This window comes from Lepisosteus platostomus, chromosome 5, assembly GCF_059453375.1.
Source record: "Lepisosteus platostomus isolate fLepPlt1 chromosome 5, fLepPlt1.hap1, whole genome shotgun sequence".
Taxonomy (NCBI): Eukaryota; Metazoa; Chordata; class Actinopteri; order Semionotiformes; family Lepisosteidae; genus Lepisosteus; species Lepisosteus platostomus.
The window spans coordinates 11,202,398-11,226,085 of record NC_142615.1 but is presented as its reverse complement, the minus strand read 5'-3'; the positions used below and the strand labels follow the sequence as shown (position 1 = coordinate 11,226,085).

The 23,688-nt window shown below is 42.1% G+C and overlaps 5 non-coding genes across 5 annotated transcripts; 3 read left to right on the top strand and 2 right to left on the bottom strand.

Moving 5' to 3' along the window:
- Positions 1-735: 735 nt before the first annotated feature.
- trnat-cgu (transfer RNA threonine (anticodon CGU)) lies at positions 736-807 on the bottom strand. Its single transcript has one exon. It is a non-coding gene; the product is annotated as a tRNA-Thr (tRNA).
- A 3,814-nt stretch (positions 808-4,621) lies between these two features.
- On the bottom strand, positions 4,622-4,693 carry trnaa-cgc (transfer RNA alanine (anticodon CGC)). The gene has a single exon. It is a non-coding gene; the product is annotated as a tRNA-Ala (tRNA).
- Positions 4,694-6,242: 1,549 nt separating this feature from the next.
- trnak-uuu (transfer RNA lysine (anticodon UUU)) lies at positions 6,243-6,315 on the top strand. Its single transcript has one exon. It is a non-coding gene; the product is annotated as a tRNA-Lys (tRNA).
- A 1,792-nt stretch (positions 6,316-8,107) lies between these two features.
- Positions 8,108-8,179, top strand: trnat-cgu (transfer RNA threonine (anticodon CGU)). The gene has a single exon. It is a non-coding gene; the product is annotated as a tRNA-Thr (tRNA).
- A 4,224-nt stretch (positions 8,180-12,403) lies between these two features.
- trnai-uau (transfer RNA isoleucine (anticodon UAU)) lies at positions 12,404-12,497 on the top strand. Its single transcript has 2 exons — positions 12,404-12,441; positions 12,462-12,497. It is a non-coding gene; the product is annotated as a tRNA-Ile (tRNA).
- Positions 12,498-23,688: the final 11,191 nt, after the last annotated feature.

Genomic DNA, 23,688 nt, shown 5'->3' with positions numbered 1-23,688 from the left:
GACCTCTCACCTATGATCTGAACCTCACAGTGCCTTCTTTCTTACCAAAAACCCAAACACACATTGAAAATCTATCTCTACCATACATGTCAAAAGCTCACTCCCCATCATTTCTATCCCTTTATTTCATTCTTTTGATGCGTGTTTTTGCACATAACCTGTTACCTTTTTGTTGTTTTGCACGCTGCCTGTTGTTTTTTGGACATCGGCTGTTGTCTCTCTCTTTCTTTTGTTATACAATTGTATTGTTGTTGTGTTTTTTTCTTTGTACTACTTATGTCCGAGAGCTAGCTAAATAGCATTCTGTTATACCATATACCTGTGTATGAGTATAATGACAATAAACTTGAACTTGAACTTGAACTTGACATAGTCTTGCAGGCAGTATATTATTTTATCGTTTACTCGTTTAAAAAAACACGGTCTTCTCGTTCCTAAGTCAGATTTTTTGTGCTTTCGAACGTTACTTCCAACGTGGACTGACAGCTCACCCGATCTGTTTGTGATCAGACCATGGAGTCGGGGGCTGTACCAAGCGCACGTTCCTTCCCAATGCTGAGGCGATCATTCGGAAGATGGGTGTGAAGAGAAACAAGCTTTGTTGACAAAAAAACAAGGCAGGATATGCAAGAATACTAATCACTGGCGACAGTTATGTTCTCTTACTATTGAGATCCCTACATTGCGAGTTTTTTTAAGACTTTGAAACTAAAGGAAAGCGGTGACAAGTGGAACTGGCACGGGTGGGGCTTGAACCCACGCTCTTCGGTTTACGAGACCAACGCCTTACCACTTGGCCACCGCGCCTTCGCGTAAGCATGGGAATAAGGTTGTTCAAATTATTTTTTTCTGAATCTGGTTTACATCGCCAAATGTAAACCGGAGGCAGCAACAACAATAAAAGGGATACTTGTCCTTAAACTCGGACGTGATGTTCTGCAGACATGTGCACAATGTCCTGTTTTCTTGCAGTGTAGACATTTTGCTGTTCACGCTCCGCATTCATCTGCTTTGTGCATTCTTAGTCCGCACCTGTAACATTTAATGTCAGCCGTCCCCTGTTCTTCTATTTCTCTAGCATGACTGCGTCCTGCTGCTCGGCTTTTGTTTGTAAAGTTTGAGCGAGCGCCCCGTTCAGTGTCACTTTGTCACTGTGGTCAGAAAGCATTCATGATTCTGCTTGAGCTGCTTCATGAATTCTAGCGACTGTAAGAGCTCTTTCTAAAGTCAGCCCTTCCTCCTTCAGCAATTTATAGTCTCTTATGTGCACATTTTTCCACAAGTTGATCTCTTAACATGTCAGTTTCCAATACTCCAAAGTCACAAGATTTAGCCAGTTCTCTTAGTGCAGTCACAAAAGCATAAACAGATTCGTCCTGAGACTAAGTTCTCTGCCTAAATTTATGCCGTTCCAAAACCACATTTCTCCGCGGTGTAAAGGAAGCGTCTAAGGCAGCTACAGTCTTTTTCTCCAGGGAGGTTGGCGAAAATCCGCTGCACGGGAGCCCCGATACAGTGCAGTAATGTAGCACGTCCCACGGCATCCTGAGCTTCTGTAGATCCACTGGCTATTTAAAACAAATCTGTACGACTCCATCCATATCTTGTATTCCGTATACAAATCCCGGGCTCCGAGGTTCAGTAGAAGCGGTGGAAAAAGCTGGGCATAAGCAAAGCTTCTCGGCGCGGCTGCCATATCTTCCATGGCCAAGCTAAACGAAAAGTCCGAAAATTCAGAAGTTCGTTTCTACCAGCAAGAGAACTAAAATCTGCACTGCACTCGCTTTGAGTCCGTCAAGCACTCATCTCTCGTCGCCTTCAATGTTGTGTATGTTAATTAAGAGACGTTTTTATATCATTTTAACTATTTTATTAACTACACAGATCACGCCCTTACACCATATATACCTGCCTTCTACTCTCTCGTTCTGTTGTCTGGCGATGTCTACTCACTATACTACATTTAGCATGACTTCTTGTTGCAGTTGAGCTCAAAGCTGGAGATGATCTCCATATTCTACCACACTATCTAGTCCGAAACGTAGTACACAGTACATACTTTTTTAAGTGAAGTCAGGTTGTTAAAAAATTAAACCAGCGCCCTGTCACTGAAACGTACACCATTATCCCGCGAAACAAGCGGGGGTACTCAGCACTATGCTAACGAGGAGCGCTTGTCTGCAGCTGAGCGTCAGCTCTGTTTACTGTCAGCAATCATTGCCTCATTTCGAAAGACTTTTTCACCTGCTTTCAGCTTTTAAAGACAGTCAAAAACGCTCAAGAAGTAATTCATGTCAGTTGGAAGTCTGTTTCTGTTGTCTCAGCTCTTGATAAAGGAAAGCCGTGCGTGGCAGACTCCCTCTCTGAAGACGTTTGCCGTCACCCTGCGAGGGAGAAGAGCCATCAATCACCGAGGCAACCACTGAGACAGTTAACATTAAACACGTGAAATGCGAGATGTTGTGATTTTTTCCCCGCTTAAGGCTTCTATTGTTTATTCTCTAACGAGAAAGACCTCTTTATTAGAAGTGAGATTTTAACAAACGTCTCCAGGGTTAACTGCGACCTGAACGCAACGCCTTAGACCACCAGGCATCTTGCCTGTGGTACTTAGAGCAGCGCTCAATAAAAATGATCAGAAACCGAAAGCGCTTCTTATGCGGATCAGTATATTCCGATTCCACTGGTTCAGCAGAAGAAATAAGAAAAGCCGAACTCAAAGCACTGTGTTGCCATTACGGGTACTCTGCAGCTGCTTTAAAATCTACTCACACCGTGTTGCCATTAAGGCTACCTAGTTAAAAAAAAACTTATCGTCATCTTTTTGAACGTGATTATTAGACACCCGTTAAATCTCCACCGAGGTTTCTTGAGAGATCTTCAGCGAGCGAGTATTAAAAAACTACGTCGCTTCCAACCTCTGCTGTCACTGTAAACTCGGACGTGATGTTCTGCAGAGTTGCAGTGTGCCTTTCCTCTTGTCGTATTCAAGAGTACTCACTGTGTGAGCTCCTCACTGCGTGTTCTGTACTCTACTGTGATTTAATTTAGATGATTACGTGGAGTAGAGTGACAAGATCTACTTGAACATTTTCGGTTTGTGAAATGAAACACTAAATACACTACTGTAAATACAAGTAATGGACATTTAAAATAACCACAGTACAGCTAGAAGAGTGAAAGATAAAAGACTATTTAGAATGACATTCACAATAGACTTAAGAACAGCACAACCGCCCGAAAAGGGTCTTGAACCCTGGGCCCTCAGATTAAAAGTCTGATGCTATACCGACTGAGCTATCCGGGCTCTGAAAGAAGGTCAACACTGTCGGGATCCTCGCAAGTCACGTGTCTCTTGTTCCGAAGAGCAGTCATACCTGACCCGTCTGGAATGACCACTGACAGACTATCCAGAAGCGACGGCACCAATCCCAGTAGAATGAGTGAGAAATACAGCATGACATGGGTAGTTAAGGGGCTCCCACAATCCATCTTTCCTCACATTACTGATTTTTTTCAATAGCATTTGGACCTTTTTTCACATTCAGATTTTTTTCTCATTTAATAAAATCTTTTAATCAACAACATTAAAAAGAAAACAAATGGAACATTTTTTGGAACAATAATTAAAACAATCTTTCAATGCCTTGGTTGTATACGTGTGCACACCCTTTATAAAGGGAGTTGCAACAGTGCTGAAATTTAAAGAGCATTTCTGTAGAGAAAACAGCCTTGATGTTCAGCTTAGGGAGCCTGTCTTTTAGAAATTCTATTTCTTAACACCTTGCACAGCCTCCCGACAGACTAACAAATATTTTTTGGAGAAATTGGCTCACACACCGGAAGACACTAACGTTTATTTACGTTAGAGTATGTGAATAACAGTTTAACCGAAAAGGTTTGTAATTGTGATTTTGTTAAAATTCAATAAATCGTCTCTCAACAGTTAGAATTTATTAAGAAATTGTTTTATTTCATAAACTATAAGACAATTAAGAGAGTTTATAGGTCATATCCGTCGCTTATGTTCTTTTAACTCTAGAGTTCAGGATCCAAACCCAGCTGCGGACGATTGTGTTTCTTGAATCTCTTGTAATCATCAAAAGTCGATGTGGAGTCCTTCAGTACTTTCTCGAGTTGTGCCATGGATATTTTATACGATGAATACTTGTCATGCTCTTTTGCATTTTCCTTAACAAACGGAAAAAGTTCAAAGTGTGTTTATGGCTGTGCGTCACATCTACACGAGAGCATTTGTAACAGTACAGGACACGCAGTGAGGAGTTCGTGAAGCTTTCAGTTTAGTGCGCAGATCAGGAGGAGGATTCGCTCGCTGAATGATCTCTCAAGAAATCCCGGGTGAGATTCAACAGGTGTTTTCTGCAACAGCCACGACAAGTGTGAAGCAATCTCTGGATTTCCTGAATTTGAACTAAATTATTAGTTCAAATAATTTAGGATTTAACAGAACTAAATGAGGTACATTTAAAACAGCAGCGCAACTCTGGAGCACGTCGAGTGTGCCTGTATTTGATTGTGTAAACCTGGCTCTCTCTGAACACGAGCAAAGAGTTCTCACTCAACAGAAGATTGTGATGTGAGTACTGTAACATAAAGCACCTGGAGATGCCAGGGATTGAACCAGGGACCTCATACATGCGAAGCATGCGCTCTACCACTGAGCTACATCCCCGATGAAAAACGTAAAGGAACAGACTTAGAGATGTGCAGATGCTCACTGATCACAATCCACCACTCACGAAGAATGCCTGCAGTTTCCCACTTTCACGTTTCCTCTACTACAGAATAAATTCATGGGAATGAAGAAATAAGGAAGGAAAAATAATCGCATTGAAGCTTCAAGAGACTGGGCACAAATTAATCTATTATTTTTGTATCCAGTCACACGTGCGACTGTGGTTAATTCCCAGACGGGGAAGTGCTTTTTTTCTACCTCCTTACTCGACTGTCTTTCAATTCTGTTTTATTTGAAAGCTTTTTGCATATTTTAAGTGCTCTTGATTAAACTATGCATAGAAAAACAGCACTACTGATGATTTTCATGGACCGATGCACACTTATTCTGTACAACTCGAGTGATAAAACCCTGTCTGCAAATATTGTAGAAGAAAATAAAAGGGTGAAACAACGCCCCAACCAAAGGAATGGTAACAGGAAGGATCGTGTTCTTATTTGATAAGTCCTTTTGAGATGTCTTGTCAATGCACACAGGCGTTAGAGCTGAATAATTTACTTTTAGTGGTGTTTTTTAACAAAGATGGAACATGTTATTTCTATACCAGGAAGAAAGGAGCAGACTTTAACTTTAAGAGGCAAAAACGACACCTTATCAAAGCTAATATTAATTAAAATGACATCACAACAAAAGAGTGGAGACTTGAGTGAATAAAATTAGTTTTCATTGGACGTCTGTGTCTCCATAACTTTGTAGGTGAGAGAGAGGATTGTGATAATTTGCAGGTGCTTCTCGGAAGTGCGTTGGTGGTACAGGCGCCTTCCAAATAATTAAGTCGGGTTTGAATCCCAGCCAGTACAAACCCAAATCTTTTCAAGATAATTTGTGGTCCGCTAACACATCTTTTGAAACACTACAACAGGTAACACCCCGTGTGAAACATCATGAACATCTGTTAAAGCCTGAGTTTTACATACTCTAACGTAAATAAACGTTAGTGTCTTCCGGTGTGTGAGCCAATTTCTAAAAAAAAATATGTGTTAGTCTGCCGGGAGGCTGTGCAAGGTGTTATAAAATAGAATTTCTAAAAGACATTCTCCCTAAGCTTAACATCAAGGCAGAAAAAATGCTGTTTTCTCTACAGAAATGCTCTTTACATTTCAGCACTGTTGCAACTCCCTTTATAAACGCGTACAACCAAGGCATTGAAAGTTTTTTTTTAATTATTGTTCCAAAAAATGTTCCATTTGTTTTCTTTTTAATGTTGTTGATTAAAATATTTTATTAAATGTGAAAAAAAAATCTGAATGTGAAAAAAGGTCAAAATGCTATTGAAAAAAATCAGTAATGTGAGGAAAGATGGATTGTGGGAGCCCCTTAACTACCCATGTCATGCTGTATTTCTCTCTCATTCTACTGGGAGTGGTGCCGTCGCTTCTGGATAAAGTCTGTCAGTGGTCATTCCAGACGGGTCAGGTATGACTGCTCTTCGGCGCAAGAGACACGTGACTTCCGAGGATCCCGACAGTGTCGCTCTTCTTTCAGAGCCCGGATAGCTCAGTCGGTAGAGCATCAGACTTTTAATCTGAGGGCCCAGGGTTCAAGTCCCTGTTCGGGCGGCTGTGCCGTTTTTAATTCTATTGTGAATGTCATTCTAAATAGTCTTTTATCTTTCACTCTTCTAGCTGTACTGTGGTTATTTTATATGTCCATTACTTGTTTTTACAGTAGTGTATTTAGTGTTTCATTTCACAAACCGAAAATGTTCAAGTAGATCTTGTCACTCTACTCCACGTAATCATCTAAATTAAATCACAGTAGAGTACAGCTCACACAGTGAGTACTCTTGAATACGACAAGAGGAAAAGCACACTGCACATCTGCAGAACATCATGTCCAAGTTTACAGTGACAGCAGAGGATGGAAGCGAAGTAGTTTTTTATTATTCGCTCGCTGAACGATCTCTCAAGAAACCTCGGTTGAGATTTAACGGGTGTCTAATAATCACGTTCAAAAAGGTGACGATAAGTTTTTTTTAACTAGGTAGCCTTAATGGCAACACGGTGTGAGTAGATCTTAAAGCAGCTGCAGACAGAGTACCCGTAATGGCAACACAGTGCTTTGAGTTCGGCTTTTCTTATTTCTTCTGCAGAACCAGTGTTATCGGAATATACTGATCCGCATAAGAAGCGCTTTCGGGTTCTGATCATTTTTATTGAGCGCTGCTCTAAACAACAAGAAGTCATGCTTAATGTAGTATAGTGAGTAGACATCGCGAGACAACAGATCGAGAGAGTAGAAGGCAGGAATTTAAGGTGTAAGGGCGTGATCTGTGTAGTTAATAAAATAGTTAAAATAATATAAAAACGTCTCTACATTTAGATACACAACATTTATGGCGACGAGAGATGAGTGCTTGACGGACTCAAAGCGAGCAGAACACTGCAGATTTTAGTTCTCTTGCTGGTAGAAACGAACTTCTGAATTTTCGGACTTTTCGTTTAGCTTGCGCCATGGAAAATATGGCCGCCGCGCCGAGAAGCTTTGCTTATGCCCGGCTTTTTCCACCGCTTCTACTGAACCTCGGAGCTCCGGATTTGTATACGGAATACAAGATATGGATGGAGTCGTACAGATTTTTTTTAAATAGCCGGTGGATCTACAGAAGCTGAGGATGCCGTGAGACGTGCTACATTACTGCACTGTATCGGGGCTTCCGTGCAGCGGATTTTTGCCAAACTCCCTGGAGAAAAAGTCTGTAGCTGCCTTAGACGCTTCCTTTACACCGCGGAGAAATGTGGTTTTGGAACGGCATAAATTTAGGCAGAGAACTTAGTCTCAGGACGAATCTGTTGATGCTTTTGTGACTGCACTAAGAGAACTGGCTAAATCTTGTGACTTTGGAGTATTGGAAACTGACATGTTAAGAGATCAACTTGTGGAAAAATGTGCACATAAGAGACTATAAATTGCTGCAGGAGGAAGGGCTGGCTTTAAAAAGAGCTCTTACAGTCGCTAGAATTCATGAAGCAGCTCAAGCAGAATCAAGAATGCTTTCTGACCACAGTGACAAAGTGACACTGAACGGGGCGCTCGCTCAAACTTTACAAACAAAAGCCGAGCAGCAGGACACAGTCATGCTAGAGAAATAGAAGAACAGGGGACGGCTGACATTACATGTTACAGGTGCGGACTAACAACGCACAAAGCAGATGAATGCGGAGCGTGAACAGCAAAATGTCTACACTGCAAGAAAACAGGACATTATGCACATGTCTGCAGAACATCACGTCCGAGTTTAAGGACAAGTATCCCTTTTATTGTTGTTGCTGCCTCCGGTTTACATTTGGCGATGTAAACCAGATTCAGAAAAAAAAAATTTGAACAACCTTATTCCCATGCTTATTCGAAGGTGCGGTGGCCAAGTGGTAAGGCGTCGGTCTCGTAAACCAAAGAGCGTGGGTCCAAACCCCACCCGTGCCTGTTTCATTTGTCACCGCTTTCCTTTAGTTTCAAAGTCTTAAAAAAACTCGCAATGTAGGGATCTCAATAGTAAGAAAACATAACTGTCGCCAGTGATTAGTATTCTTGCATATCCTGCCTTGTTTTTTAGTCAACAAAGCTTGTCTCTCTTCACACCCATCTTCCGAATGATCGTCTCAGCATTGGGAAGGAACGTGCGCTTGGTACAGCCCCCGACTCCATGGTCTGATCACAAACAGATCTGGTGAGCTGTCAGTCCAGGTTGGAAGTAACGTTCGAAAGCACTAAAAATCTGACTTAGGAACGAGAAGACCGTGCTTTTTCATACGAGTAAACGATAAAATAATATACTGCCTGCAAGACTATGTCAAGTTCAAGTTCAAGTTTATTGTCATTATACTCATACACAGGTATATGGTATAACGAAATGCTATTTAGCTAGCTCTCGGACATAAGTAGTACAAAGAAAAAAACACAACAACAATACAATTGTATAACAAAAGAAAGACAGAGACAACAGCCGATGTGCAAAAAACAACAACAGGCAGTGTGCAAAACAACAAAAAGGTAACAGGTTATGTGCAAAAACATGCATCAAAAGAATGAAATAAAGGGATAGAAATGATGGGGAGTGAGCTTTTGACATGTATGGTAGAGGTAGATTTTCAATGTGTGTTTGGGTTTTTGGGCACTGTGAGGTTCAGATCATAGGTGAGAGGTGAGGTGAGAGTGAGAGAGGCTGGGAGTTTAATAGTTTGATAGTGCGGGGGTAAAAACTGTTTCTGAGTCTGGTAGTCCGGACCCGAATGCTCCGGTACCGTTTTCCATGTCATGCTAAACGCCACAAATTGTTCGTCCAGTTGTATCAATCGTCCTAAATTTACGGAAAATCGGATGTGACTGATACAATCCGCACCCATTTCTTCAGGATAGTTGAGCGGTTTAAAACAGCAAATTTACAGATTTGTGTCTTTTAAGCTTTGTGTTTCGCTCTCTAAATAGAGGCACGGGTTCAAATCCCACTCCCGACAATCAGGCGTTTTACCCTGTCTTTTTTACCTGCCTTTACACTGTTTCAGTCTTGTTGTGCTCGCTGACAATCACAGTACGAGGAAAACGGAGAAACTGCTTAGCAAAAACATAACGGACAGAAAAAAGCTTCGTAAACACGTGAATGTGATTAGCAGCAGTAAGGTATGTATTCAAATGTTTAAGGCTGATTTATAACAGCAGCAGAAGAAAGGTGCAGCCTTTGTGAGAATTCGCGGGTTTTTATGCTGCTTGGACTTCTTTCAAGCCTATGAAGTGACCCCCGTTTTATTTTCATTTTCAAACTTCAGAGCCGAATAACAAAGAGGTTTCATGAGTGACAGCATTCCGTTCCAAATACCGTTTCCACGATGTATTCAGCGACGGGAATGAAATATTTTAGTGCTGGCTCAAATGCGAGGAATTTCAGAAAAACCTGGAAAAGCAACGCTTGCAGTAAATGACAAATGTAATGCGTGTAGTCAGCATGAACAGAACAACGCAATGCTCTGTAAAAACGATCTGAAGCCGCAATTACTCTTTTATCTCGGGCAGTTCATTCCGATACGTTTCCGCAGAATAAATAAAATGCCGAGCTCCAAACATGTTGTTGCCATTATTGTTACTCCTGCTACTGTAGTTTAAAGCTTTAATCAGTGGGTATGTAATGTTGTAAAAGGGCTGGACTACTTTGTTCAGACCAAATTCCACTATGTGAATATATGCTTTTTTAATATAAGCATTAACAATACAATGCGTGCTCAAAAACCCCTACTTATTAGCTTAAGAAACGGCAGTGTTTTGACAAAGTGTGGTATTCGAACAGAAAATGCTGAAGTGTTTAATACTTGCTTGTGAGCAGATCTCCCTCGATTAAGACAAACTCTTGTTCGGCTGATGATTTCAGATCAAAATCTGAATCAAGTGGAAAGAAAGCTGAATTACGCTGGGTACTGGGTATCACTGTTACGCCATCAGGTCATGCTAGGAGGATTGGGGGGATGAAATTGACACAGAGGGACCCAATGTGGGGGCTGAACCCACAGTTCTGAGATTAAGAGATTCTTGCTCTATGGACTGCGCCTATATAACTCTTGTGCTACAGCGGTAATGTTTCTGGGTGTGGATGAACATGACATTATAGACTGACAGCAGGAACACGTGGCCCACAGGCAGTGGCAGTTTCGCTATATTTGGCTGCAGTATATTGTGTTGAGAGCAGCATTAACTTTCCTGCAGAGATGGGAGTGCCTTTAATACAGCTCTTTCAATCGGACAGAGTAACAGGAACTGACCTAAAGTTTCGGCTGTGGATCCATCTCCACATGGGGGACAGTAAAATAGCGATGAAGTAATGTTTCTGGGTGTGGATGAACATGACATAATAGACTGCCAGCAGGAACACGTGGCCCACAGGCAGTGACAGTATCGCTATATTTGGCTGCAGTATATTGTGTTGAGAGCAGCAATAACTTTCCTGCAGAGATGGGAGTGCCTTTAATACAGCTCTTTCAATCGGACAGAGTAACAGGAACTGACCTAAAGTTTCAGCTGTGGATCTATCTCCACATGGGGGAAAGAGACAGTAAAATTGCGATGAAGAAAAAAAGATTTGTGCTCGCTGCAAAGTAGGAAAGAGGTGGTCAGACACATGAAACAGCTTGGTGATAATTTGCAGTGACAATTTTATGTTATTTAGTACACGGATTTCTCTTCATGTTCCTTAAGATGTGTAATTTGTATGTTGGTTGTATGAGAACAGTTTCTCCTAAAGTCCTGTCAATTGACAGTGGAGAGCTAGCTGGTGCACATCTTCAAGAAGACTCTCTTTAAGGCGGTTACAAGTTTCTCGAACAAATCTGTGTCATATTTTTAAAATAGTTTAGCTAATGAGCAACGAGAGTACAAATAAATTCTCCCACCCTCCATTTGAAGATAAAACTCCATGTGCGAGTCAAAGTTTCCTTGAAGGTACTGATGTTCGTCATTATTGGACATTCCCGATGATATTGACTAAGAAGCTCAATTTTTACGTGTTGTAGTTCAACATGTGCAAAACATTCGTATCCCCTGCAAATATCGGCAAGGTCAGTGATATTCTCAACAATTTGTGCCATTGCAATTCGTGCGATTGGTGCCATACTTTTTCGAAATGTATACTGACATGCCAGGATCAGAGGGTCATATTTAAAAAACTGGTGCATTAAAATTTCTTGTACTTCAGGATTTTGATAGTCTGTTACATTGTCTTTCACACGGCGGTGTCAGAACTGTGAGACATTTTCATAATCGGGGGGAAGGCCGTAGCAATAAGCAGAAAGTGCAGTTACCTTTTCCCAGTGTAAGTCCGTGTTGTGGTGAGTTTTTAAAATTGGTTTGCGATTTTCTGAAATATATTCCATACAAAAATATAATTTGGACAGTCGCTATTTATTTGGATATTCCTTTTCAGTGAAGATGTCTACAGTATTCCAGCCGGATTAGTACTGATCGACGAGAGCCATCTACAGGCGAAAGGCGACATAACATCACAGCAGCACCATTTAAGGTGGAACGAAAAACACGCATAAGAAGCTGGTGAATAAGAAGCTACTGTAACTTCAGCCTCGTAGCAGACCCTTGGAGGCACGCTCAAAATAATCATCTTTCCAAGTACTTAAGAGTCATATTTAGATCGCTTTACTGCAATTTTATGTGATTGATGGGAGATGTGAAGCCATCGAGCCTGTACTGCACTTTCACATTGAAATTGAAGCCATTTCTCATGCTTTCTCTCAGTTTCGGGGCTGCAATTGAGTGTAAAGGAGGCGACTTGAAATTGAAACGTGTAATCACCTTACAGAGGGTCTTCACGACGGGGTGCGTCAGCTAGTTCTCCATTATTGTCAGTTTACTGGACTTCTGAAGAAACCTATCTACAGCGAAGATACAAACTGCACAGTTTAAGGCACATGAAGAGAAATCTGTTTGCTGATTGACTCAAAAAATGTCGATACAAATAATCTGCCAGGCTGATTTACTTGTCTGACCACCTCCCTCAGTTCCCCTTTGCTGTTAGCACAATTCTTTCAGTTTCTTTTCTTGTATTTTCCTTGCTATTTTAGTGTTCCCCATGTATAGATGGATCCACAACCGAAACCGTTTTCACCCTGTGTTTCTGCAGCGTCAGTCTGTATGAGGAGCACGACTTGCACAGCTCCAGTGGCGCAATCGGTCAGCGCGCGGTACTTATACAGCAGTGCACAGCGGAGTCATGCCGAGGTTGTGAGTTCAAGCCTCACCTGGAGCAGTGTCTTTAGCTACTGTCCAAATCCATACACAGTGGATAAGTAAACCCCATGTTCTACATTGCGTCTCGAGAATTCAATTGTACCTCAACACAAGTTGTTATCAATTTAATTCATGAGTAATGTATTTACTTCCGAGTTTAGAGTAACAGTGGGTAATAACACTGATTAGCGATTTGGTAACCGAACGATATATATTGACATATATTCTCTGTTGTGTATCTCTTTGTGTTTGCATCTCTTCGAGATTATATACTTTGTATATTGATAACCCTCACAGTAAGGTCTGCTGCTCGTATCCAGGCAGACTAGTATATGTTTGGTGCACAATTTATATGAATAAATGTATCTCGTGTATTGAACCCGTGTGTGTGCGTTGTTAGTTGTTCTGACGATTGATTTTCTAAAAACCACAACGAACAACCTCGTGATTACTGCTACAATTAATAATTGTCTCAGTAAACCCATCAAACCTCTACACTTGTATACTATAATTTATTATCTGTACCCGCAAATCCCCAATATTACTGCTGTCTCCTGAGAAACACAAGTGTAGAGTCAAATCATATGATATAATACAACAAATCTATTCAATTAACACCCAGATGTGACAGAACACTTTTAAGACTTTAAGACCCCTTTAAATAAGTATTTCCTTAATTTCAGTTCTCTTCCCTCCATGGGATACCTGAAAATTCACTATAGCATAATAAAGGCTGTGCATGCATTACCTGTAATACAGCTACTAATAAAGATAACATTAAAGTTGATTATTAAGAAATCACGCTTTTATTAATAAAATATGTTTTGATAAAAGAAGTCTTAATAGAACCTAGGTAAATCCCTGTAGTAGTCTAACACCTACAAAAAAGAAAAAAAAACAGAACAACTTCAAAACAAAGAGAAAAAGAACATTAAAAACAAATCTGGGTAACAACAAAAACACAGAAAAGTGAGTGCTTTTTCAAGTCTTCGGTACTCCATCGTGCTCCTCTCGTTTCAGTAGGCCTCTCTCATATATTTGTGTATAGGTCTGCTGGAGGTCCATTGCTGATGGTAATTTAAGTAGGGAGCTGTGTCAGCATGTGTGGACTGCATAGGAACAAGTAAAATTTTATTCCATGCTGAAAAGAGAAGCAAACAATGTTTGAGCTTTGGAGCCTTCTTCAGGTCTGACAAGGAACAAACCTTTACTTGTTCCTTTCATGTTAATTTAGACCTGATCTCCAGCAAATACTTAACAGGACCTAAACTGGTCAGTTAGTTTAAATAGTTGAAAATATAGGCCACACTGCTCCAGGTGAGGCTTGAACTCAATCTCAGCATGAGTTCGATCGCACCACTGGAGCTGCAGAAGTCTTTTTTTACACAGACTAATGCAATTGCAATTAGTCACGAAACAAACGAGAACTGCAGCTGTACACTTGAGACAGGATGCTACTGTATTAATTTTGTTTAACACTCCAGTCGAACAAGCCGACATGTCACTATTGCTAAATCATTACAAAAGACGCCAACTAATGACCAGTTTTATTTTTAACAGAACTTTACTGAAAGTTAAACTTATAAAACTACCTGAGCAAATAAATACAACAATTATTGTTCCTCTGACCTTCTCAGTATTTCTTTTTTTAAATTAATACATTTATTTATCCACAGTGTGCCTTGTGCTTACTTTTCAGAACTCTCTCTCCTGTGTCAGTAGGAGCTTACATTTCAAGTTAAGTTCTTTAATCAGTTCCAATATCTTCCTTTCAAAGTAGGGAAGAGCAAGCTGGCATGTTGTTTTGCCTGTGGTTATTCTTTATGACTATATCTTCTGACACCTGTGCACAATCCTACAACATTACAAGAGAAGCACTATAACAGGAGTCATAAAAATGCAAGAAGCCACTTTGAACAATCTTTCGGAATTGTAAAACAACTAACGCTTTGCTTGGCTGTCATTTGGTTTGTATACCAGTCCATCAAGAGCCAGCACCATCATCATCAGGTCATGTGCAGTCCTACACAACCTTGCGATTGACTGGGATGAGCTACCTTTTCCATCTCCATGGCATGCAGCACACTCTGGCTGTTTCAACACAGTCATTATTGGACCACAGTGCACTGTCTCTTCTGTCCTGTGGCCATCATAATCACTTTTAAGAAGCCAAGTTTTTTTCTTTAACATGTGCTTGGGTGCCACCCATTTCCTTATTATCCCTGCTTTCCACTGATAACCACAAATACAGAGACCCATCACAATAAAATACTTAGCAAATCTATTCAGTTGACTCCCAAATTTTATAGAACATATTAAAAGCTCCCACTCTATTTATATAACCATTTGCTCTGTTCTGTTCTCTTCACTTCCTAGCATATCTTAAAGCTCACAGCTACTAGTAATGACTAACATTAAACATAAATAGTAAATGACACTTCTGTAAATACACACATTAATAAACTTCATTATTAATAAATATGGTATGAGTGTAAAGCAATTTTAATTAATATTCCAATACATTTCCAAGCAACGGATTATTTCCACTATATTTGGGAGCCTTCTAATGCAATCCTGCGTTACACCGAGTACGGTGCTAAGCCAAATGAAGACAGTTTAAATTAGTCCGCTACTTTAGTTACTCTGGAGTGCTGCAGTTGTTACTTTGTGTTCATTGCAATTGAGAACAGGTTAAGTTCGGCACTGCGGACTAAGCACAGCAGGAAAGTTTGTTGCAATTGGACTTAAGGTGGAGCACAAGTTTAGACGGCATCTGCGTTCTAAGCACGGGTTGAACTCCTGTTAGTATGCTACTTTCAGTTCGATGCAATTGACCCATAGAGTTTGCCCTAATAAGGTCTGAATGAAGCTTAAGCAGAGCCAACCCATTGCCTTTATAACTTCCATTAATCTCCACCCATCTTCCCTCGCTCACTTTTGATCTTTCTAAGACAAGCATTTAACTGGAGTTCAGCCCAATGATACTGCTGAGAACCAGAGAAAAAATATATATATATATTGTAACGCCCTCGCCTGGTGGTGAGGAGGAAGCGCCCCTAGGCGTGCATAGTACCGCTGGGCATGCTGGGAGTTGTAGCCGGGGAGAGTCTGAGGGTCAGCACGGTGACCAGCGGCTGACCCTACCTGTGTAAATAATGTCCTAGTAGTTCTAGTGCCCTGTGTAGTCTTATAAGTGTATAGCGTGTTGTTAAGTAATTACCACCCTAAAGATGTGTACGTGTTCTGTCAGTCTCCTCATGTGCATGTATATGCTGTGTTTGGTTTTGTGGTTGTTAAAGAATAAAGCTATTGCTTGGTTTGTTAAATGCGTCTCCACTGGTCCTTTGTTCTGAGAAAAACCTGTAAATGCTACATTGGTGTCAGAAGCGGGCAGGATGGACAAATCTTGGCATTAGCCGATTCTGTCAAGTGCTGTCTGACTCTAAAAGAGACAGAACCCATCGGCAGCGCACATAGGGAGCCTGAGCAACTCCTGGGTGCGACAGGTGGCCACAGCCCTTACCAGGGCTATCCAGTAGTGGTCCTGCCGGTAGAATTGGGGCGACTGCCTGCTACTCCCGCCCAGTGGATGCCCCAAAGAGAAGATACCCTCCCTGCCGGAGCTGACCAGCGATTCCCACACCGACGGAGGAGTCCAGCAAGGGGGAGGAGAAGCCAGCCCGTGCAGCAACCCCCGCAGAACAGCCCCGCACGCTGTTTTGCGACCGCAGCGGGAAGAGACGACACCGAGCCCGGTTCTGCTGGGCACCCAAACCTCGCACTCCGCGATCAGTGTCGGGAAACGGGAACGGGTCGGCTCAGCGCGGGGACGGCCGCCCTTGAACACCTCAACCCCCTCTCCGGAGAGCGCTGTGAAGACCGGCACCCCTCACACCACTGTGGGGCGAGTCGGCTATAGCCTGTACCTCCAGTGCCGAATCGAATCGAGGAACAACCCTGCCTGGCCCTACTGCGGCTAAGGACTGTGATGGGACAGCTCGCCGCAATGCGGGGGAAACAGGAGCTTGCCTTTCGTCTAGGTGCAGCGATGGTGCGCCACCCCTGCTACCTCGCACCCATCCAGGAGGACTGCATTCTGGGGCTGGACCTTCTGCAGCGAGTGGGGGCCAGTTTGGACTTGGGCCGGCAGGAGTTGGTGTGGCAGGGGGAGCAACTTCACCTGGTGGAGGGCAGGCCCGGCAAAGGCCGAGGGACGCGGGCTTGCCGGAGCCAGGGGAAAAAGAGTCAGTGGCGACGGCGGCAGACCGGGCCTGTGAGCCGGGGAGCGAGCGTGCCGGATCCTGCCCCCGAGTCGGCCGGGGGGCCAGACAAGGCGGCAGCGGTTGCGTGGAAGATCCTGGAGATGGCCGCAGCAGGAGTGATTAAGCCCTCCGCGAGCCCTTTCAGCCGGTTACGTGAAGCTCTGGTGGGGGTCCCCGTGTTGGCCTACCCCGATCCATGGTTACCGTATATCCTGGATACCGACGCAAGTGTCTCAGAGTTGGACACGGTGTTGGCGCAGGAGGGGCCAGATGGGGAGCGGGTAGTTGCCTACTACAGTCGGGTTTTGAATAAGGCTGAACGGAATTACTGCGTGACCCATCGTGAGCTGCTGGCGGTGATGGTGGCGGTCTGCCACTTCAGGCCGTACCTGTTCAGGACCCGATTCCGGTTGAGGACCGACCATGTGTCCCTCACCTGACTGCTCCACTTTAAGGAGCCAGAGGGGCAGATGGTGTGATAGATGGAGGTCCTGCAGGAATACGACTTCACTGTCGTACACTGTGCGGGATCTCGCCATCTCAATGCTGACGCTCTCTCGCGGCGCCCCTGTGAGGTCGCAGACTGCTGCTACTGCGCCCAGCGTGAGCAGTGTGAGGGGGCTGTCCGCACCGTGGCGGAGTCGAGCGCCGTGGCCACGGCCCTGGAGGGGCCCCTGGGGGTGGGTCTGTCAGACGTGGTGCAGCGACAGGCAGCTGATCCGGATGTGGGGCCGGTGCTCCCCTGGAAGGCAGCAGGAGCGCTGCCTCTGCGAGAGGAGCTTGCCCCGCACCCAAAGTCCGTCAAGGCCCTCTGCACCCTGTGGGAGGCCTTGGAGGTAAAGGATGGGGTGCTGCGCCGGGGTTGGCGGGCACCCTTCAGTGGCGAGATATGGTGGCAGCTGGTGGTGCCACAGTCGCTCCGCGGGGCTGTGCTCCGAGTGGTGCACGGCCATTCGGGCGTGGGGCATTTCGGCTGTAAAAAAAACTTCTTATTGGGGTCTTTGCCACCGGGACATGGAGCGGTATTGCCGAACGTGTGCGGTGCGCGTGGCCCAGAAGGAGCCCGCCTCAAACAACACCAGGTGGGGACTCCTGTGGAGCAGGTGGGGGTTGACGTTTTGGGCCACTTTCCGCGCACTGAGGCCGGAAACTGCTATGTCCTGGTGGCGGTGGACTATTTTACAAAGTGGCCGGGGGCATATGCCCTCTCGGACCATAGTGCCTCCACCGTGGCCGATGCACTACTGGAGGGGATGTTTGCCAGGCTAGGGGTGCCGGAGTAGTTACACAGTGACCAGGGGCGTAACTTCGAATCCCAGGTCTTCGCCAGAGTGTGCCAGTGCCTGGGGATCTCTAAGACGCAGACAACCCCGCTGGATCCCCGGAATGACAGCTTGGTGGAGCGGTTCAATCGGACTTCAATTGGTTTGAAGAATTCTGCTGTGTTTTTTTGGTTAAGGCGATGGACTTGAAGTCCATCAGGGTCTCCCCGCGCAGGTTCAAGTCCTGCCGACTACGACAATCTCCTTATGTCATCGTGTGCCTGCATAAAAATGGAAACCCACTGCTCTACTTTTAAAGTGCAAAATAGCTTGAAACCGCTGCCTTGGAAACAAATTCTTCAGCGTCCACAAATGACATTTCGCAGCTGAAAGCAGATAAGGATGCTTTTAGTGTTCGTGTTCGTCTTGTGCCCTACTTCTAGCCTTTGAAAACCTAATTAGTAAAGCTGAAAGAACCGACTCCATGGGTGTTGGTCGTGCACAAGGAGGAGCTGTGACAATAGTAGACCAGGAGTGAGGATGGGGCAGATGGAAACTCGTTTTCATGCGCTCCTCTGGAAGGAATGAAAATAAAAGTCGAAACCCAAAACAGTAGTAGCCATAAGAGTAAATGCCTCCTAACAGCTAGCAAGCGCTCCTAGTTAGTGTCATGGTGTGTATCCCTGCCTGTCATGCGGGAAACTGGGGTTTGATTACCGACGGGGAGACAGGTAGCTTTTTTACAATCAGATTCCAATCTCTAATGCTGTGTGTGAGAGATTACATAACTTTCCTTTTCTCACATTTTCTGACGACTATTCCAAATGGGCGCCCTGTCAACTCCTAATACTTTTCAAAAACCTGCCTGCATGTTTGATTATTTTCATTTTTAAAAAGTTCAATATTGATCATAACTAAAGAAATTAATGATCACGAACAAAAAAAAGGGCTGAAGATGCGAGTCACTCTTGAATCAGAGCTGGGTGACACGGGCTTCTGTTCTGATATGGTTGTACGAGAAGCAAGAGGAATCTCTTCTCTCCTATGGAGCATGAGCTGAATCAGGAGTGAGACATTTCGCGTGTTCGTGCATATGTCAACGCATTAACCTACATCGTAAAACTAAAACTAAATTAAAAACTAACATTAAGTTATCAGAGACATTAAATTATATACAAACAAGAGACAGGCAAAGTAATAATTCTACAGTAAGTGTCCTAACTAATTGAAATGACCAAACTAATTGAAATGGTCTGATTCAGAGCCTGTGCAGTTTGTGCTAAGTAGAACGACACCAGTACTGAACCCTCAGCACCGCACTGAGCACAAGTTGAGCTGCTCTCCATCTTTGCTACCCACGGGATTTCATTCCAATGGAGCTCAGAGAAGGAGCTGATCTCCAGACAGTAGTGTTAAGTTGTCTGCAGCCTCATGCAAATTTCGACAATTTACCCAAAGTGTTTTCTATAGCTTTAAGGTGCAGTTAATTTATATAAAGGAAGGTAAATCGTTTTAACGCAACAAAAGCCAGGCAGGAGTCAAACATACAATTTCCTGATCTGAAGTCAGATGCGTTATCCATTATGCCATTGGTCTTACATCGCTCAATTGCACCATAGTGACCTCAGTGCCACTAATAGTAATACATACTATATTTCTGATTGAGCGCTGAGTGCAAAGGTTGAATAAGCTTTGCTCCTGCCATCGATTCGGCGTGAAAAAACACAGCATTAAAGTTTCACAGACAAATGCAGCATGCCGACAAAACCAATTTTAAAAACAACTATGGCACACTACGATTCGCACTAACTCTGAAAAGTGATCACGGCAGATGTTGTTCCCTGCATAACGCTGAAGGGACCAAAGAGCATTGCTGTTGGGAAGACAAAATGAGGCTTTTTTCTGCCTTGATGTTAAGCTAACAAAGACTATCTTGAAACACCTAATTCAGTCTCTCAACAGACTGTCAAGCAAAGTTTTTACCCATTGAACTCGCAATAGAAGGATGGTCTTAACCCACAAACACTTAGCAGCAGCGAAATTCAAACCTACCCCTGCGAAGAAATTGGAGCACAAACCCAGCACCTTAGACCACCCAGCCACACTCCCAACACCTTACTTTTTTCAGAGGACGCCGGGTTCAGCTCTTGGTGTCCGACGCTTGAAAACGACAGCACCTTCGTTTTCCGAGATGTTTCCTATCACTTCTTTGTCAGCTCTGAATATAGTTCTTCTTTGGAGCAGGCTTCAGACCTTATATTTAATGTATAAAGGAGGGCGCATTCCTAAACGTGTAATTCCTGTTTTAGAAATGTTTTGGGCGGTGTGTTTTATATAGTATTCTGATTGTATTCAAAATAACAGTATTCTGATTGTATTCTGTAGACCTGTGTAGCAATCGTACTGGATGTGACATGGATTCTGAAATGTTTCTTGAAAAGGTATTTAGGGTTGCTTGAATCTATAACAAAAAAAGTGACCCGAAATTTCCTACAGATGCAGCCATTCAAAATGGGTGGGGTATTTCGCGGTATAAATTTTGAGCTTTTAAATTTAAACTGTGTATTACAGCATGTTAATCATCAGTCATTAAAAATTTGGTATATTTTATGAAAGCAAGATTGCTCAGTTGGACAAAAGTACACAACCTACCTTTATCAGAAATATTTATACATCAAAGCCTTTACCGAAGATATTACTAATAGTATTAATAATGAATGACTTTGGACAAGCTGTAAACTCAAAGTATAATTTCTTTAGCACATTTGTACAAGCACTTGGAATCTGTCCAAGCCCTACTTTGTCAGGCATTCTCTTTTACTGCAACGGACATAAAAACTCCCTTGCTTTTAACAGGGCGTTTCATAATTTCTAACTACGAAAATTATTTAAACTGCGACACTTATCATTCAACCAGAGCTCAAAATATCACAAGGATCCTCAAGAGCACAGCAAAGACTGTATTAAAAGATACTTGTATCAGATACATGATAATCCAGGCTTTTTTATCAACGCTTTCTTTTCCGTATACCAGATATTATGGAACCACTTCAGAAGGATGTCAGCCAGCCAGATTCCAGGAATCGGTACTTTAAAGAAAAAATACACACCGGTATTCCATTTCTCCCTTAACATTTTAAGCATCGAAGTCTTTAACTAACATGTGAAATAGCATGTTAAAAAGTGGTAGTTTTAAGCTTTTCTGCTAATATAATATGGAATCGCGTATCTAAAGAAATTAATAACGATATGATTATATTCGTGTACTGCGACATTTCTTTGAAAAAATAGAATAGCAATATTATGGACAATTAATTGACTTTTATATTTCTAAATATCACAACATGATCGAATTTAAGTCATTTTAATAACAATGAACAGTCACCTATGCGTTACAATATAAACATTTATATTGATTTAAATCGCGTTTTGATTTAAATCGCAAACGCGGGTTTAAATATATGTGTTTTTTGATTCACAATCAGACAAATGCAACATAAATTGATATATTTATCTTCTAAGTATCTTAATAAACTTTCAGCATAGCTTTCTCCCCGTTTAGATTTATTTTTCTTGGGATCTTGGGATCAAACGTGGAAAGATTAGATTGTAATCGTTTTTATTTTTTAAATACATTTTAGAAAAGTGTAATCTATACTAAAAAGCTGTACACCACCTGCTATAAAGATACATATTGTAATACTTTCGGGCTCAGATAGGACGGACACAAGAACTCAGACTTGCGGAGTTAAATCTCAACAAAACCACAACAAATCTCAATATCTAGTATGAATTATTTGTAATACAAACCAAAAATAGCCCGCAAACTCACTCAAATTCCTCCAATTATCATAATCCTTATGCAAAACCAAACCCTCCTCCCATCCCAGTTTATCCTCTTTATCATAAACTAAATCCAGCTCAATTTTCAACATAAAGCATTACACAAAATCAATACCTCAACACTCTATACTCAACAACGATAATTCACAAACAACCAGAACATGTAACTCCACATTCCCAAATAGACCTCATTTCCATAGCCCCATCCCCTAATGCAAAACCAACATCCCTCCCCTGTTCTCTCTCCGCTGGCGTTTGTAATCGTTTTTATTTTTAAATAAATTTTAGCAAAGTCATGTATTTTTAAAATCTTAAGATTTCTATATTTATGTCTTTATTTAGTGGTTTCATTAGTGACAAAGGCTAAACTTTCTTGGAAAAATGTCTTTTATGTAAACCATGTTTGCTATTAATTCATTTAGGGCTAGAATATGTTCATTGTCTTCCACTGAAAGAAGGGTTCCTTTTGCCGTAGTCGGGTTGACATTAGAAGCTTGCCACACCCGGACTGTTACACCAACGCATTAGCATGTTAAAGCGATTTCATTGAGGAGCCTAGCTTTCTTAACTAGTAAGTAATGTACTTTTGGAGGGGGAGGTGTCTTTCGCTGGAAATCTTGCCCCCTTCTACTTTGAAAATACCTGTGAAACCGGTTTAATTCGTCACAGCCAGCACTCTCTCAGAAAGGGGGGTTGTACTTGTTAATGTCTTAGCCGGAACACATCATTATATCTCATTTTGTATTTCTATAAAAAAATCGTTTGCCCAGCCTAACACTATTGTTGTTATTGTTTTTATCCTGTAAAGCGCTTTGAGCAGCACAGCTTTCTCACCAGTTAGATTACTTTTTGATACCATCCTTACACAAAGCAGAAACTTCTTGTATTTTCCGATGACATACAAGTGGAAAGATTACAGATTTTAATCGTCTTTTTTCTGAACCAGGGAAAATCTGATCATGTTTCTCTATAACAATAATAAAAAACTTTATTTTACATATCACCTTTAAAAGTGGCATCTCAAAGCAATACAGTAGATGGAAACCACAGATTACAAAGTAAATACCCAGACAAAAGCAAACGAGTTTTTAATAAAATGCTTTTATTCATTCAGCAGAGAGAGCGTAAAACCTGGGCGTAACAGCTGTTCCTTTTTCTGATCACCCGCTCTCTGGATACACGTCTCACCTGTCCTGTTCTTTGTTTTCCTAATTTGCTGATTATGCCTTCTGCGATCCACTCCTGCCCTCACACCTAAAGAAGACTATTTTAAATTTATATGCGCGGTCCATTGTGCAATTAACACTTGTATGTGCTGTCCTTAAGGTGATATCACATAAAGGTGATATGTAAAATAATGTTTTTTTATTGTTATAGAGAAACATGATCAGATTTTCCCCGTATCAGAAAAAAAGATCTAAAGTATACTAATTTGTCACTAGTATACTTTTAATACAGTCTTTGCTGTGCTCTTGAGGATCCTTGTAATATTTCGAGCTCTGGTTGAATGATAAGTGTAGCAGTTTAAATAATTTTCGTAGTTAGATATTATGAAACGCTCTGTTAAAAGCAAGGGAGTTTTTATGTCCATTACAGTAAAAGAAAATGCCTGACAAAGCAGGGCTTGGACAGATTCCAAGTGCATTTTTGCAATTTACGTTGCATTGTGCTGCTGTAATACAGTTTAAAATAATTAAAAGTCTAAACAGTATCAGCTTTATTTATGGGTTGCAATTTAAAAAAAGTCAAAAACCGCACTCAAAATGCAATTTAGAGCTTTCTGGCAAGAGGAGACACCCAAATTAATAATGTAACATGCCACTGCATGAACAAGGTTATACTG